This window comes from Cupressus sempervirens, chromosome 6 (assembly GCF_028749045.1).
Source record: "Cupressus sempervirens isolate cs-2001-9-10 chromosome 6, ASM2874904v1, whole genome shotgun sequence".
NCBI classification, from domain to species: domain Eukaryota; kingdom Viridiplantae; phylum Streptophyta; class Pinopsida; order Cupressales; family Cupressaceae; genus Cupressus; species Cupressus sempervirens.
In genome coordinates, this window is record NC_143123.1 from 694,726,620 (window position 1) to 694,742,067 (window position 15,448).

The following is a 15,448-nucleotide window of genomic DNA, read 5'->3' on the forward strand; positions in this document are numbered from 1 at the left end:
GATTAGCCTATTTTGATCAAAAGGAAGATAATGACAATGATAATGAATAATATGTGGAAATAGAATATGTAAATCTGGATAATAAGGAGGAAGAATAGGAAGCTATAGAGGAAAGTCTCCCTGAGACTTAGAGGATTGTAGCAACTGACCCATAAAAGATTGCAGCAGTAGTGATGGCCTTATTTTCTCACTCTTAGAGCAAAGATTTAATGTCATCAATCTCTAAGAAAGCTTTTTCCAAGTTGGTTGTGGTAACCACTACAACACCAAGCACCCAACCAACCTCTGCATCTATTCAGCTAAGTACTATATTGATTAAAGTAATCAACACTTCATCTACTAACTAGCAAGTGCCTTCATCATTAGATTTGATAATGCAACAAGAAGGTATTTTTACTATCAATGCCATATCTAATTTTTTTGCTAGCCACTCAATTTCTACAATTGTTAAAGTTCCAAATGTGTCCATAGCAAGTACAATGAAAGTTGAGAACTAATCTCAACCAAGTACTAAAGTATAAGACAAGGGTAAGAAAATTGTTTCTCCTAGTCAGAAAGAAAAGGATGAAGAAGAGGAAATAGATTTATATGCGAATATTGTTTTCCCAAACTAGGATATCACTACCATCACTACTAATAAGATGAATATCCTAGGGAAATTACTATAGAAAATATATAATTGACAAATTCTCAAAGAATAGAGAAGGAAGGAAATCCAAGTGCTAGAAGATATAAAAGACATATTTGTGAATGCACTAAGTATAGAGTTTAATAGTACACAACACATTTTCAATCGATTAGAAAAAGTTGTCTAGAAATTCTATGAAGATATGAATGGAAAAGGTAAGTTTCTACAAAGAGAAGAAAGAAAATTTGAAAGTAAAGTATTGGAACAAGTGGCACAGAAAGTTGCAATAAACCAAGTAGAATTGTCTACTATTCATAGTCCATTGGAAACATCTGCAAATAACGTAACTTTATTATTTAATAAGTTTTTTGATAAATCTATCTTCACCCAAGGAATCAAAGAAAAATTATCTAAGATAGATGAGGACTTGAAGGCAAGTGCACACCAATTGTCACTTAACCCAAGCTCTAGTTTTTCTCACTATTCAAAGATAGGATATGTGACAAATTTGCAAGCAAAATTATTTAGGGAAGAAGCCAGGATCAGGGCCACACTTGTAGACATCCAAGACATGATTCTTCTAAACATGGATGTATTGTAAAAACACATTGCACGTGCCAAGACACTCATCCATGACGATAACTTCTCCATAACTGATCACATGATCGAGTTATTAACAAAAGTACAGATTACATTACATGCAAGTAAGGTGTTATAGGAAAATTGGTACAAGACAATGGCATTTATTTTGAAGATAAATTCTGATTTCTTTTCATGTTTTGGTATTAACATGTAGTACACACCTTTGGCATTTATCTCAAAAAGGGGGAGAAGTATAATATAAGATGAATGTATATATGAAGAGTATTGGGGAGAAGTATAATATGAGATATATGTATGGGGGAGAAGCATAGTATTATACAAATATATGTATAGATAGTCAAAAAACATCTTTTACATAAGCAATTTTGAAAAATCAAAAAAATAGAGAATGTTACCGAGTTGTAGACATAGAAAGGAGACAAAAGAATGTTTTAAACCTAAGGATTCAGTTTTGGATTGATAAGTATTTTTGTCACTAATGCCAAAGGGGAATATTGGTGATATTAATGTCAAAGTTTTTTTATTAGTGACTCACACTTAGTCAATTGATTAAGTTGTTGTTGATCTTATCTTTCAGTTTGCAGTGTTAACGAAGTTCTCCAGCTCCTATCAAGTAATATAGTTACCAAGTTCTCTAGTTACTACTGAGTAATATAGTTATTATCAAGTTCTATAGTTGCTACCAATTTCTAGAATCTTTATAAATTTCATGATGAGCAGTATCTACTAAGTTGTTCAGTGATAGTGCTAACTAAGATTCATAGTATTAGCTAAGTTGAACAGTATCATGCATGCTCTCAAGTATCTACCAAACTTTTAGTATTGGTAATGAGAATCTAGTGTTTACCAAGCCAAAGTGTGTCAATCAATTAATTTCATCTATACCAAGCTCACAGTATTAGTGTTGACCGAGCCATGGAGTATCAATGAAGCGATTTAGTTTATATACTCAGTTTCATAGTGTTCACCGAGTCACACAAATGATGACCAAGTTCAAGCTAATTGGAAGTTATTAGTATGAATTTGGCTTCTACATCTACCACATGCATGATTATTTGGAGTGTTGAAAATGGTTGCTGAGTATTAGAATATCACTAAGTTTATCTTTTGAATCCAAGTGTTAGCAGTTGGGCTAACTTTGTGATAATGAGGGAAACCTATGTTGTAGCCAACTTTGATGAATTTTGATTTGGATTAGTATATATGTAATAAATTGTATCATATCCAAAGAACTAAGTATGAAGTGAATATAAAGAGCATAAGTACAAATTGAGAATGCTAGAAGTAGTATAAGGGACCACAAGGATTTATCTATCACATCAAGGTAATCTTTACATTTCAAAGAAATGTCAACCAACAAATCAAAGTTGTAGATCAGAGATTAGCCATTGGTTCATCCTAATAGGTGTATCAGCTAAATCCCTTGACAAGGTAGACTTAACAATCTTTGAGAAATATCTTTACTGAGTGCATACTTTATTTTCTATTTTATAAATCCTTTAACATGGTGGACCTAGTAGTCCTTATTGCTCCTAACAAGATAGATCATTAGAAGTGATCAATTGTAAGCCTTAACAGGACAAATTTATATTGTAGTACTAAATCTTGTGGGTATCATCCCCAACCCAATTTTACTTTCTATTTGGAAGGTTTTTGGATCACCATATCTTGTGTCAAATTGCTAGCTATGAAAGTTTTTTTTTTTTTATTCGTTCATGCATGCAATTAGATCAAAATATTAATGAAGGTTTAATATGTGAACTAAGTTAAAGTTTGATTGGTTCTTGATTCATTCCCTCCCCTCTCAATAACCTTTCCTATCTAATATTTCCAATAGTATGAGCTATAAAAATAACAAATATTAGATCTAGTGTTGGTTTCTCTCTTCTTGCCCATAGTTGTCCTCCTTTTCCTCAGGCATGTCCTTATCCACATCCTTCCTCTCCACCTTAACTAGTTTTTCTAGGATGGTCTTTAGCTATTCTCTACCAAAAACCCATAGATGGATTAGGTTGTCTTAGTAGCCTTTCCCACATCCTTCTCCTCTTTATTCACCTACAAAAAAGTAGAGAGTTGTGGCTATGGAGTGCATGACCTTGGTGGAAAACTCAACCAAAGTATCAAGTCTCTAGTAGATACTAGTTTGATTAGCTACAAGGTCCTTTATAGACTTCTCAAGATTTTCCAGTCTCTCCTTACTATGGTTATGCTTGTCTTTCTTCTCAGAACCTTTGGGGATTTCTTTCCTTGGGGATGTGATATCTTCACTGCCACCTATATTCAAGGTAGCCTTGATAGTATCAAAGATATGGGAGAGGATAAGAGGGCTGGGGGAAGGCTTGGTGTCCTGAGGTAGGTAGTGTCTTCTTTCTTTCAGGTTTGACATCACTTTCAAAATTATCAAAGGTGGAGTCATTCTTAGGGGTAGGACTTAAGCTTTTCCAACTAGAGACATTTAATGGATCTCCTAGAATTTTGTGTACCCTTCGTAGTATCTGAATCTAACTCTATGATGATAACTTTAACCATAGGGTCAATTTTGACCTCAGGACTAGGGGTTTTCTTGCATTTCTTCTAGCTAGTGCTAGGGCCATGGTCCAAGGAGACCTAGTGGGTGACAGAGGCTAGAGGGTTAAGCAAGAGTGGTGGATCTTTGGATAGATGTTGGATATATAGTTTTTTCATAAGCCCATAATGGATAAGGTAGAAATTTTTACCCTCCTCATGCTTCCTCCTAGCCTTATAAATAGAATCTTCTAGTGAATGCAACGAAAGAAATGGGTAGTAAATGTGGTCTAGATTCCTAAAGTGATTCATGATAGGGAAATGGTAATAATAAAGTACCTAAAAGTGGTCCTCCAAGGTGAGATACCACATATTGCATAGCTAATGGCATCCCAAGGCTTAGAAATGGCTTCACATGAGAACCCACCACACATTCGCATTGATTCCTCCTTGAATTTGAAATATTTCTACAAACTGGCTTCCTCATTAACCTTGGCCTACCTCTGCCAGTTCTTTCCTTTCATAGTAAATTTTCTAACCTTCATAATGGTTTCCTCAGAGATTTCAAATCTCATTTCATTGACAGTCACCTTTATTTCCTTCCAAGTTCGGAAGAACTACATCGAAACTTTCTCATTGTGCTTCACCATACCCTCCATATATGGTAAGAGGTTACCCTCCTCCAAGTAACCCATCACTGACTCACTTCTATAGATACATTCTTCCAAACCTACTAGTTTGATGTGATTATTGGTGCCAATGCTATCACCCAGTTCAACCACCAAATCTTCAGATGACACAACCTTGTTTTAGGTTTCGCATTTACCAAATATAAAATAAAAAGCCTCAACAATTAAAATGGAAAGGTAGTGCATAAATATCATAATTCCACAAGGTTTCCCAAAAAATAAGAAAACACCCTATGTGGTACATGTGACCTATCTCTTACAATCTATAAATGGTTGTTGCCAACTATAGTTTGAGCAAGAATTCAACAACTTTTCATTTTGATCGTTAGCAAATCATTCTCGACATCTCACTAAATCCACCCTCTACATCATTTTACAATAGTAATCAATACTCATGGAAATCAAAACAATAATGCATATCAATATACAATCTTTCCAAACAATCCCCTTATGGAGCACCTTGTCCTCATGCCCATGCAAAAAATTGAAGGCCTGGCACTTGTCTTAATTATTCATATGGCATTATTGAAGGTACGCTCCCTTTCCATCATAACTTGTGTTGATGATGGTAACAATCTAATGTCCTCCCATTCCACTAATCTAACACCATAGCCAAATTTGGCCAGCTCATTCACCACACTATTCACTTCCTTACATATGTGAGCTACATGGATCTCAAGGTAATTTTCTATCAACTTTTGGATTTTGTCAACTAGTTGCTCTGGCCCTCACCCTTAGCAACCTTAATGATTAACATAGTGTCTCCCTCAATGGAAAGCTTATTGATTCCTTGAGCTCTTGAAATTCTCAACCCCTATAGGAGCACCAATGCTTGAGATTCATTTTTAGAGCCTCCTCCACAATTTCCAGTATAGTTGACCACCATATTTCCCATACTGTTATGAATGACACCTCCCACTATAGTGATACCCATCATGGCTAAACCATCAAAATTTAGCTTAATCCAAGACTCGAGGGGGGTACCATACCATCTTCTTTCTAGCTAAGACCTTGGAATTTTCAAATTGTGCAACAAATGAGCCAATATTCCAAGTCAATGCTCTTTTCATGTCTAGTCCACCTTGGGGATTCAAGTGGGGATTTCAACACCAGATCTCATTGCACTCTTTTAGGAGCTTGATTATCTATTAGGCCACCCCTAAGCTAGTAGTTATTTTTCCCTAGAAATCCTATTACTCCTCTCCTTCTAGATTTTCCATGTAACATATGGGGGGAGAACGGACCATAAGTTTTTGAGGTATGGCTGAGCAGCCAGACCATCCCAATAAATAAATTGCTTCAACTAACTCTCATACACCACTAGAGGTCCCATAAGGTAAGGAATTCCCTCTAAACATCCATGAAAAAGGAGTATTATATAAGCACATGTGGAATAGATTCAGCATCTTGGAGACATAAAATGCAATAGTTAGCAAGTTGACACCCTCTATGTTAGAGGTTAACAATAGTGAGGATCGACCCATGCAAAGTCATCCACCGAAACAAGTTTATCTTTCATATGATCCAAGGATTTTAGGATGTTCTCCAATCATCCTAGGTTGCCTCCCCCTTGACAATAGAGATAAAAATACTTAGTTGTGAACTCCCCCAAGGATGTGAGTTTCGACACTAAGGAGTCCTCAACTAGGGTGAGGGGAATCCTATAGTTGTGAAGAAGGTCCCATAGCTCTTGAGAAAACCCCAACTCCAGTGGCTTAAGGTTCTAGAAAATAATCCATTATGTATCATGGGTGATAAAGTTTGAGTTTGAGGGCCATACAATCTTATACACATCTTATGCAGAGTTAAGAACATAGTATGCATGAGAGGGTTATCATGAATCCATTGATCTTCCTAGAAGTCAATAGAATTGTCATTCCCCATAATCTAGTGACACCCCATTTTTATGATCTTTTGAGTTTTAACCACATTATTCCAGATCTTGTAGCCCTAGGGAAACATGTGCCCAAGAGAATTAGTGGGGATACAATCTTTCAAGATATTTATCTTTTATAATGTTACACCAACTACCCTAGGAGTTTATCAATTTCTAGCCAAATTTTGGTTAAGAGGGCTTCATTCAAGTGTCATAGTCTTCTTAAATTCAAACCTCCAAGAGCTTTCAATTGAAAGACTTTCTCCTAGCTAACCAAATTCATTCTAGACTTCTCTTCAATGTTAGACCATAAGAAATTCTACTAGATTTTCTCAAGAATGTCTTTAAATTTTCTTGGGATTTTGAAGGTGGAGAGGAAATACACTAGGATTCCCTATAGGGAGGCAGAGAGAAGCTAGAGTTTCCTAGCATTACTCAAGATTTTTCCTTTCCAACTAACCAGCTTTCTTTGGAAGTGTTCAACTAGGCCATTCCAATATTGATTGGGGGCTTCCTTAATTGTAAGTGGCTGACCAAGATAGGTGTCTAGGAGTGATGCCTCTTGGCAACCAAGAATACATGTCACCTTTTCTCTAAAAAAGGAAATGGTGTTAAAGAAAAAAACTTTTCTTTTCTGGTAATTTATGCATTGATCAGAGACTAGGGCATATTGATTTAGGGTGTCTTCTCATTCTTTGGTTTCATTGATAGAGGAGATGTTGAATAAGAAAAGTATCATCCAAAAACTATTGGATGATTTATGGGGTGCACCAAGAGATAGGTTTAATGCCCTTAATTTGGTAGAGTTAGTCAAAGAAACTAAAATTCTAGTTAGAACTTCTACTACAATAATAAGGTATGGGTCACCTTGACAAAGACCTTGGAAGGAAGAGAATAAATTTCTAGGGGCTTCATTAATGAGCACTGAGAAAGTAACAAAGGTTACAACATTTTTTATAATACTATTAACCTTCTCATTAAAATTGAGTTTGGTAAGAATAGAAAAAATAAATGCACACCTAACCTTATCATATCATAGGCTTTGGAAATATCTAGTTTAAAGGCCATACCTGGGTTCTTAGACCTTTCCATAGAGTGTATTACCTCATGGGTGGTTATAACTACATCAAGAATCCACCTCCTAGACATAAAGCCATTTTGATAGGGGCCAATAAATTTTTCTAGGAGGGGCTTGATGCAATTCACCATAACCTTAGCACGAACCTTATAAATTGTGTTACAAAGGTTGGTGGGTCTAAAATCTTCTAGCCTCTAAGGGTCCTCAGTCTTAGGGATGAGAACACTGAAGATCTAGTTGAGTACCTTTGGTAGCTTTCCTACCCTAACAAAGTCATGAGTAGCATGGATGATGTCATACTTAACAATGTCCTAGAATTCTTGGAAGAAAGCAAGACCTAAAATCCATCAAAACTCGAGGCTTCATATTGATTCATGCTGAAAACAACTATTCCAACTTCATCTTGTTTGACCTTGCTTGTCATTTCCTCATTCATCTGATCATTAGTCACTAGTTGAAATGACCTAAGGATATCACTTTGTAAGTTATTATTGACTTGGGTAGCCAAGGATTATGTACATTTCTTAGAAACATGAATTGACTGTATCTTCTATATGTTTCATTTTAGTGACCACATGATCATTATCATCCATCAATTGCTAATAATATTTCTCCTTTTCTTTCTTGAGGTTGATCTATGAAAGAATGGTGTGTTTCTTTCTCCCTCCTTGAACCATTGAACCCTATATCTCTATTTCTAGAAGACTTCCTCCCTATTTAGGAAGGTTTTACATTTGTCTCTACACTGCCTCTCCTCTCACTACTACTCAATTTATGCATTACTTTGTGCAAGTTGATTTTGGAGAGCTTCTAGATTTTTTTTAGTAACCTTTTTCTCTATGGATAAATTCCCAAATGTATATTTTCCCTATTCTCTCACTTCCTATCAAATTTTGTCAAGTTTTCTAGCAATATGGAACATTATCCTACTTTCCACTGGATCCTTTCACCACCATGCAATACAATATTTGAATTCATTATGCACACGCCACATGATCTCACACCTAAGATGCCTTCATCTAGTAGAACTTTGTGTCCATGAGAGAAGTAGCATAGAGTGACCCAAAATAGTCCTCAGATACGCCTTTAGAGAGGTGTGTCAAAGAATGTCTCATCAATAAGAGATTAGAGCCCTATCAAGCCTAACCTAAATCAAGTTTTTCCTGAGTTTTTTATTAGACCAAGTGAATTCAGGACCTTGGAGATCAATAGATATCAAATCGTTTCTTTTTTAAAAATCCTCCAAGTCCTACGCACTATCTAGAAAATCCTCCAATCCCCCCAATTTTTCCAAAGAGTACAATGGGGTGTTAAAGTCACCCATACACAAAAAATTTCCTTTCCTCATGGAATTAGCCATAGTAGTAGCCTCATTCAAGATAGAAAGCCTACCATTATCAGCCATAGTGGTAGCCATGGGTGGTTATAACTACATCAAGAATCTACCTCCCAAGTAAAACACCATTCTAATAGGGGCCAATAAATTTGTCCAAGAGGAGCTTGATGTGATTCACCATAACCTTAGCAAGAACCTTATAAATTGTGTTACAAAGGTTGATGGGTATAAAATCTTCGAGCCTCTAAGGGTCCTCAGTCTTAGGGATGAGAACAATGAAGATCTAGTTGAGTTCCTTCAGCAGCTTTCCCATCCTAAAAAAGTCATGAATAGCATGGATGATGTCATACTTAACAATGTCCTAGAATTCCTGGAAGAAAGTATGACCTAAAATCCATTAGAACTTAGGGCTTCATATTGATTCATAATGAAAACAACTATTTTCACTTCCTCTTCTTTGACCTTGCTCATCATTTCCTCATTCATTTGATCATTATTCACTGGTAGAAATGACCCCAGGATATCACTTTCTAAGTTACTATTGACTTGGGTAGCTAGGGATTACATACATTTCTTAGAAATAGGAATTGACTTTATGTTCTATATATTCAATTTTAATGACCACATGGCCATTATCATCCATCAATTGTTAATAATGTTTATCTTTTTCCTTCTTGAGGTTGATCTATAAAAGAACATTCTGTTTCTTTCTCCCTCCTCCAACCATTGGACCCTATATCTCTATTTCTAGAAGACTTCCTCCCTATTTTGGAAGGTTTTCCATTTGTCTCTACACTGCCTTGCCTCCTACTGCTACTCAATTAGTGCATTACTTTTTGCAAGTTGATTTTGGAGAGATTCTAGGTTCCTTTTAGTAGCCTTCTTCTCTTTCAATAAATTCCCACACATAGATTTTCCCTATTCTCTCACCTCTTTTCAAATTTTGTCAATTTTTCTAGCAATATGGAACATGGTCATACCTTCCACTGGATCCTTTCACCACCCTTCATTATGTACATTCCACATGATCTCATACCTAAGAGGCATTTATTTGGTCAAACTTTGTGTCTAGGAGAGAAGTAGCATAGAGTGATCCAGAATGGTCCTCAAATACTGTTAGGATAAAACCACAGACATAAATAAAAACTACATGAAAATATAACCAATAACAGAAAATAATAGATCACACATAAATGAACACAAGGCACCAAGATTTAACGTGGTTCACCCAATCCTTGGGCTACGTCCACCAAATAGAAAGTCGAATCTTATTACAATTCAATGATTACAACCTGATTACAATCTGTAATCCCTTACAGCTCAATACTACCGACAGAACCAATTTCGCATCACACAATGAAACAATCGCTAACCCTAAGCCCTTTATACAAGTATTAGACTTTCTCTTTCTCTTCATTCTGATGATGGATCACTGTGTGTGATCCAAAACATTGATGCAAAAAACTTCATACACAATCAAATTCCAAAAGAACCAATCAGATTTCAAGTATTAAACCTCTTTAGGGTTATAACATGTTGGCCATAAATTAGCCATAACTTTAGTGGCAAATCTATGAATGGAAAATCTATGAATCCCAATAAAAATTATGGAGTATGTATAGTACTTTCCTGATCAGTCACCACAATCTAACAATCTCCCACTTGGGGATTGATCAAGCTCCACACTAATCTTCCACTTGGAGACTGATCCTGTGGTAATACCACTACCACACGGGGCTCCCACTGGATAAAACCACCCTAGACTCTGTTGTTCTTTTATTCATGTTCAGTCTAGAAGACCAACCAAAGCTAAAGAGGAGTTTAGCTTCTCCCTTGGTACAACCTTTGTCAACATATCTGTTGGATTGTCATTTGTATGTATCTTCTCCAGCTTTAACTGTCCATCCTCAAAAACTAACCGAATGAAATTGTACCACAACTGTATATGTTTGGTCTTAGAATGCAAAGCTAAATTCCTGGCAAGATGAATGGTACTCTAACTATTTGTGAACAAATAATTATCCTTCTAAGGATGTCCCAATTCTTCCAAGAAGAACTGAAGCCATATCATCTCCTTGGCTGCCTTTGTAGCAGAAACATACTCTGCCTCTATAGTGGATAGAACATTAATCTTCTATAACCTAGAAACCCAGCTCATAGTTGACCCACCAACAGTAAAGACATAACCTGTAGTACTCCGTCTGGTATCAATATCCCCTACCAAATCTGAGTCAACATAGCCCTGGAAATTAGTAGTAGAGCCCCCAAAGTGTAAACACTTATTGGATTTTCCTCTCAAATATCGAAGAATCCACTTGACAGCATTCCAATGCTCAAATCCTAGATGACTCATATACCTGCTAACGACTCCCACTACATGGGAAATATCTGGCCTAGTGCATACCATAGCATACATCAAGCTTCCTATATCTGAAGTATAGGGTACATTGTACATCTTATCCTCCTTTTCTTGTGTCTTGGGACACATCTCCTTAGTCAACTTCAAATGACCAGGTAAAGGTGTGCTGATAGCTTTAGCATTCTCCATAGAGAAACGTTGTAACACCTTCTTAACATAATTAGCTTGAGATAGCATCAATGTTCTATTCCTCCTATCTCTACAAATCTTCATACCAAGGATTTTTTTTGCTGCCCCCAAATCCTTCATAGCAAATGTATGTGCTAACTGGCGTTTTAGCCCCTTAATATGATCCATGTTAGACCCAGCTACAAGCATATCATCAACATATAAGCATAAAATAATGTAGCTATCATCATCCAACCTCTTAAAATAAACACAGTAATCTGAATGACACTTGTTATAGCCATGCACATGCATAAACCTATCAAATTTTAGATACCAATGCCGAGGTGCTTGCTTCAAGCCATATAAACTTTTCTTCAATTTGCACACGAAGTTCTCCTTACTTTTGACCTCAAATCCCCGTGGCTGAGCCATATATATTTCTTCATCCAAATCACCATGAAGGAAGGTTGTTTTAACATCTAGTTGCTCTAAATGAAAATTTTCAGTAGCCACAAGACTTCAAACAGTATGGATAGAAGTCATTTTAACAACAGGAGAAAATATCTCATCAAAATCAATTCCCTTTTTTCTGTGCAAATCCTTTTACAACTAACCTAGCCTTAAATTGTTTCTTACCTCCTTCCTCTTCTTTCAACCTATAAACCCATGTATTCTATAAATCCTTTTTACCTATAGGTAACTTACACAAATCCCATGTCTTAGTCTTTAGCAAAGAGTCCATTTCATCTTTCATTGTAGACTCTCACTGAATCTTAGTATCCACCTACATAGCTTCATCATAACTTTCAAGTTCACTGGCATCAATAAGTAAAATAGAATACAAAGAGGGAGAAAATCTTTGTGGAGGTCTAATTTACCTCATTGACTGTCTAACATTCACCTGTGTGTGTGGTACTTGTTGTTGCGGTTGTTGCACATGATGAGGAATGACTGGAACATCAACTTTTGGAGTATCATCCAACACTACCTAATCATCTTCTTTCTTCTCAAGTTGCCACAATAGATCTTTGTACAACACTTTCTCATTGAATATGGCATCCTAGCTTCTTACAATTTTATGATTTTCAAAATCCCAAAGCCTATAACCAAATTCATTAATGCCATATCCAACAAAGACACATTTTTTTTATTTAGCTTCTAGCTTGGTTCTATTTTCAGAGTCTATATGAGCAAAAGCTTCACAACCGAAGGTCTTGAGAAAAGAATAACTCACCTTCTTTCCAGTCCATGCCTCCTCTGGAATACCATAGCCCAAAGGAGTAGAGGGACCTCTATTAATCAAATATACTATAGTATTGACAGCCTCTGCCCACATGTGTAAGGGCAACCCAGCATGCAACCTCATGCTCCTTGCGCGCTCCATTATAGTCATGTTCATGCGTTCAGCCACTCCATTTTCCTATGGAGTCCTTGGAATAGTTTTCTGTCTATGAATACCATTAGTGGAGCAATAATATTCAAATTCATGACTGCAATACTCACCACCATTATCAGATCTGAGACATTTTAATTTCTTACTAGTCTCATTTTCAACCATGCATTTCCATTTCTTAAAAGTTTGAAATACATCAAATTTATGTTTAAGGAAATAAACTCATACTTTTCTAGTTGTGTCATCAATAAATGTAACATAATAATGAGAGCCACCAAGGGAAGATACCTGAGCTGGTCCCCATACATCTGTATGCACAAGCTCTAATTTCTCCTTTTTATTTTCCTTCCCAGTCTTTACAAAACTCACTCTCTTTTATTTTCCATACACACAACTTTCATAGAAATCCATATTAACACATTTTAGACCTGGTAAAACTTTCTTTGAATGAAGTACTTTCATACCTTTCCCACTCATGTGGCCAAGTCTGTTGTGCCACAACGCTATATCAGAATCTACAGCAGCTATTTGCTCTCCCTGCTCAACTGTAGCAATTGTTCCTAAACATTCACTTTTCTCTGAAAAAATCAAAGTAGAAGGAACAATATGATCTGTAGAAAGATATAAGGTGCCTACTTTCACACATTTTTCTACTACAAGGGAACCTTTTGAAACCTTCCAATTTTTATCATTAAAAGTAACTACACAACCCTCATCACCGAGTCGCCCTACTAAAATTAAATTCCTACTCAGCCTTGGAACATGTCTTACCTCATGTAGTAGCCAATGATTCCCATTCTATAACTTAATCTTAATTTTTTCCTTTCCAACAATCTGACAGGGTTCATTATCCCCCAAATAAACAAGCCGAAAATCCCCTTGGACATAATCAATAAAATAACCTCTATGAGATGTAGCATGAAATGACACACCAGAATCTAAAACCCATGAATCATCAACACTTTTTAAAGATAGAAATAAAGCATCCTCTTTAGATTTGTTACTTACCACATTTGCCTCCTTGTCTCCATTTGATTTCTAGCAATCTTTCTTTTTATGACCTAGTTTGCCACATTACCAGCAGTCATTTGGTCCTCTTGAATGAGACCTCTTCCCCTTTGACTTTCCTCTTGATTTCCCATGATTTCCAAAGTTACTTCCTCTCTGTCATTCTACACCTTCTTTGTGCATTCAAAGCACTTCTTGATGTAGATCCACCTAAGGATTTCCTACGAGTTTCCTCACTCAAAACAACACTGATTACATCTTCACATTTTAGGGTACTAGATCTAGGAACATAATTACTCACAGCCATTACCAAGGCATTCCAGCTTTCAAGCAAAGAACACAAAATAAAGAGAGCCCTAATTTCTTCATCAAAATTGATACCCATAGAAGATAACTAACTAGTAATAGTATTAAACTCATTTAAATGATCTGCAACAAATCCACCTTCTGCCATTTTCATATTAAATAAATGCTTCATGAGAAATACCTTGTTTGAAGCAGAGGGCTTTTCGTACAATGTCGCTAGGGTTTTCATCAACTCTTCTATCGTCTTCGCTTTTGTAATATTAAATGCAATTGATGGTGCTAGGCATAACCAAATGCTTCCAAGTGCCTCTCTATCCAAAAGATCCCATTCATCATTTGACATAGATCCCTGATTCTTGGCTTTTCCTTCCAACGGCTTCCATAAATCCTTCTGATAAAGATAGTCTTCTATTTGCATCTTCCATAACTAGAAGTTCTACCCATTAAACCTATCAACCCTCAGCTTACCCTCATCTGCCATCACTCCCACTCAACCGTGAGACTCCCACTTAACCATGAGACTTTTCTATAGAGGTTAACTAAAAGACAACCTCACTCTGATACCACTTGTTAGGACAAAACCACAAACATAAATAAAAACTACATGCAAATATAACTAATAACAAAAAATAATAGATCACACAGAAATGAACACAAGGCACCTAGATTTAACGTGGTTCACCCAATCCCTGGGCTACGTCCACCAAACAGCAAGTCCGACCTTATTACAATTTAGTGATTACAACCTGATTACAATCTGTAATCTATTATAGCTCAATACTGCCACAAGAACCAATTTTTCATCACACAATGAAACAATCCCTAACCCTAAGCCCTTTTATACAAGTATCAAACTACTTTAGGGTTATAACAATATCCTTTTCTATTTCTTTTTGATGGATGTTCTTGAATGGAGGTCTCCCAATCCTCATGGTTGATCCAACATCTGCCCCATTCCCTCCTCTAGTCTTTCTCTTTGGGACCGTCCATTCAATTTCATTGCTAAGGAAATTAATGCTTGGGCACTCTGAAGTAGGTGAAAAGGCTTCAAGAATACCTGGAAGGGAAATCACAAGGGTTCCATTTATGAGTGGTGAGCCAACCCCCAAATTGAGGGGTGGACAATAGTAGCTCACTACCCCCTCAGCAAACCATCACCTAGATGAGGATTTTCCAAGGTCTGCATTTCAATAATATCCTCCACTTCATGAGAAGAAACACCCATTAAATCGATTAGATTAATTTTGGTCCCCTCACCTTGAACTTTCATAGTAGTTTTGGTACTCTCTTCAATGCTTGTGGTTCCATTCAGTTGAGGATCTTTGACACAAGTTTTGGTGAAACCTAGTGGTTTCATGTTTTCCTAGGTTTTGGGTATGGTAGCCCTTTAAGTAATTTTTAAATTTTCAACCATCTCCACACATGGGGATGAGACCTTTCTCTTGAGTTTCTCACTCTTTGGGAACTCCACAAAAAAATGGCCAAAGCTGTTACATTTC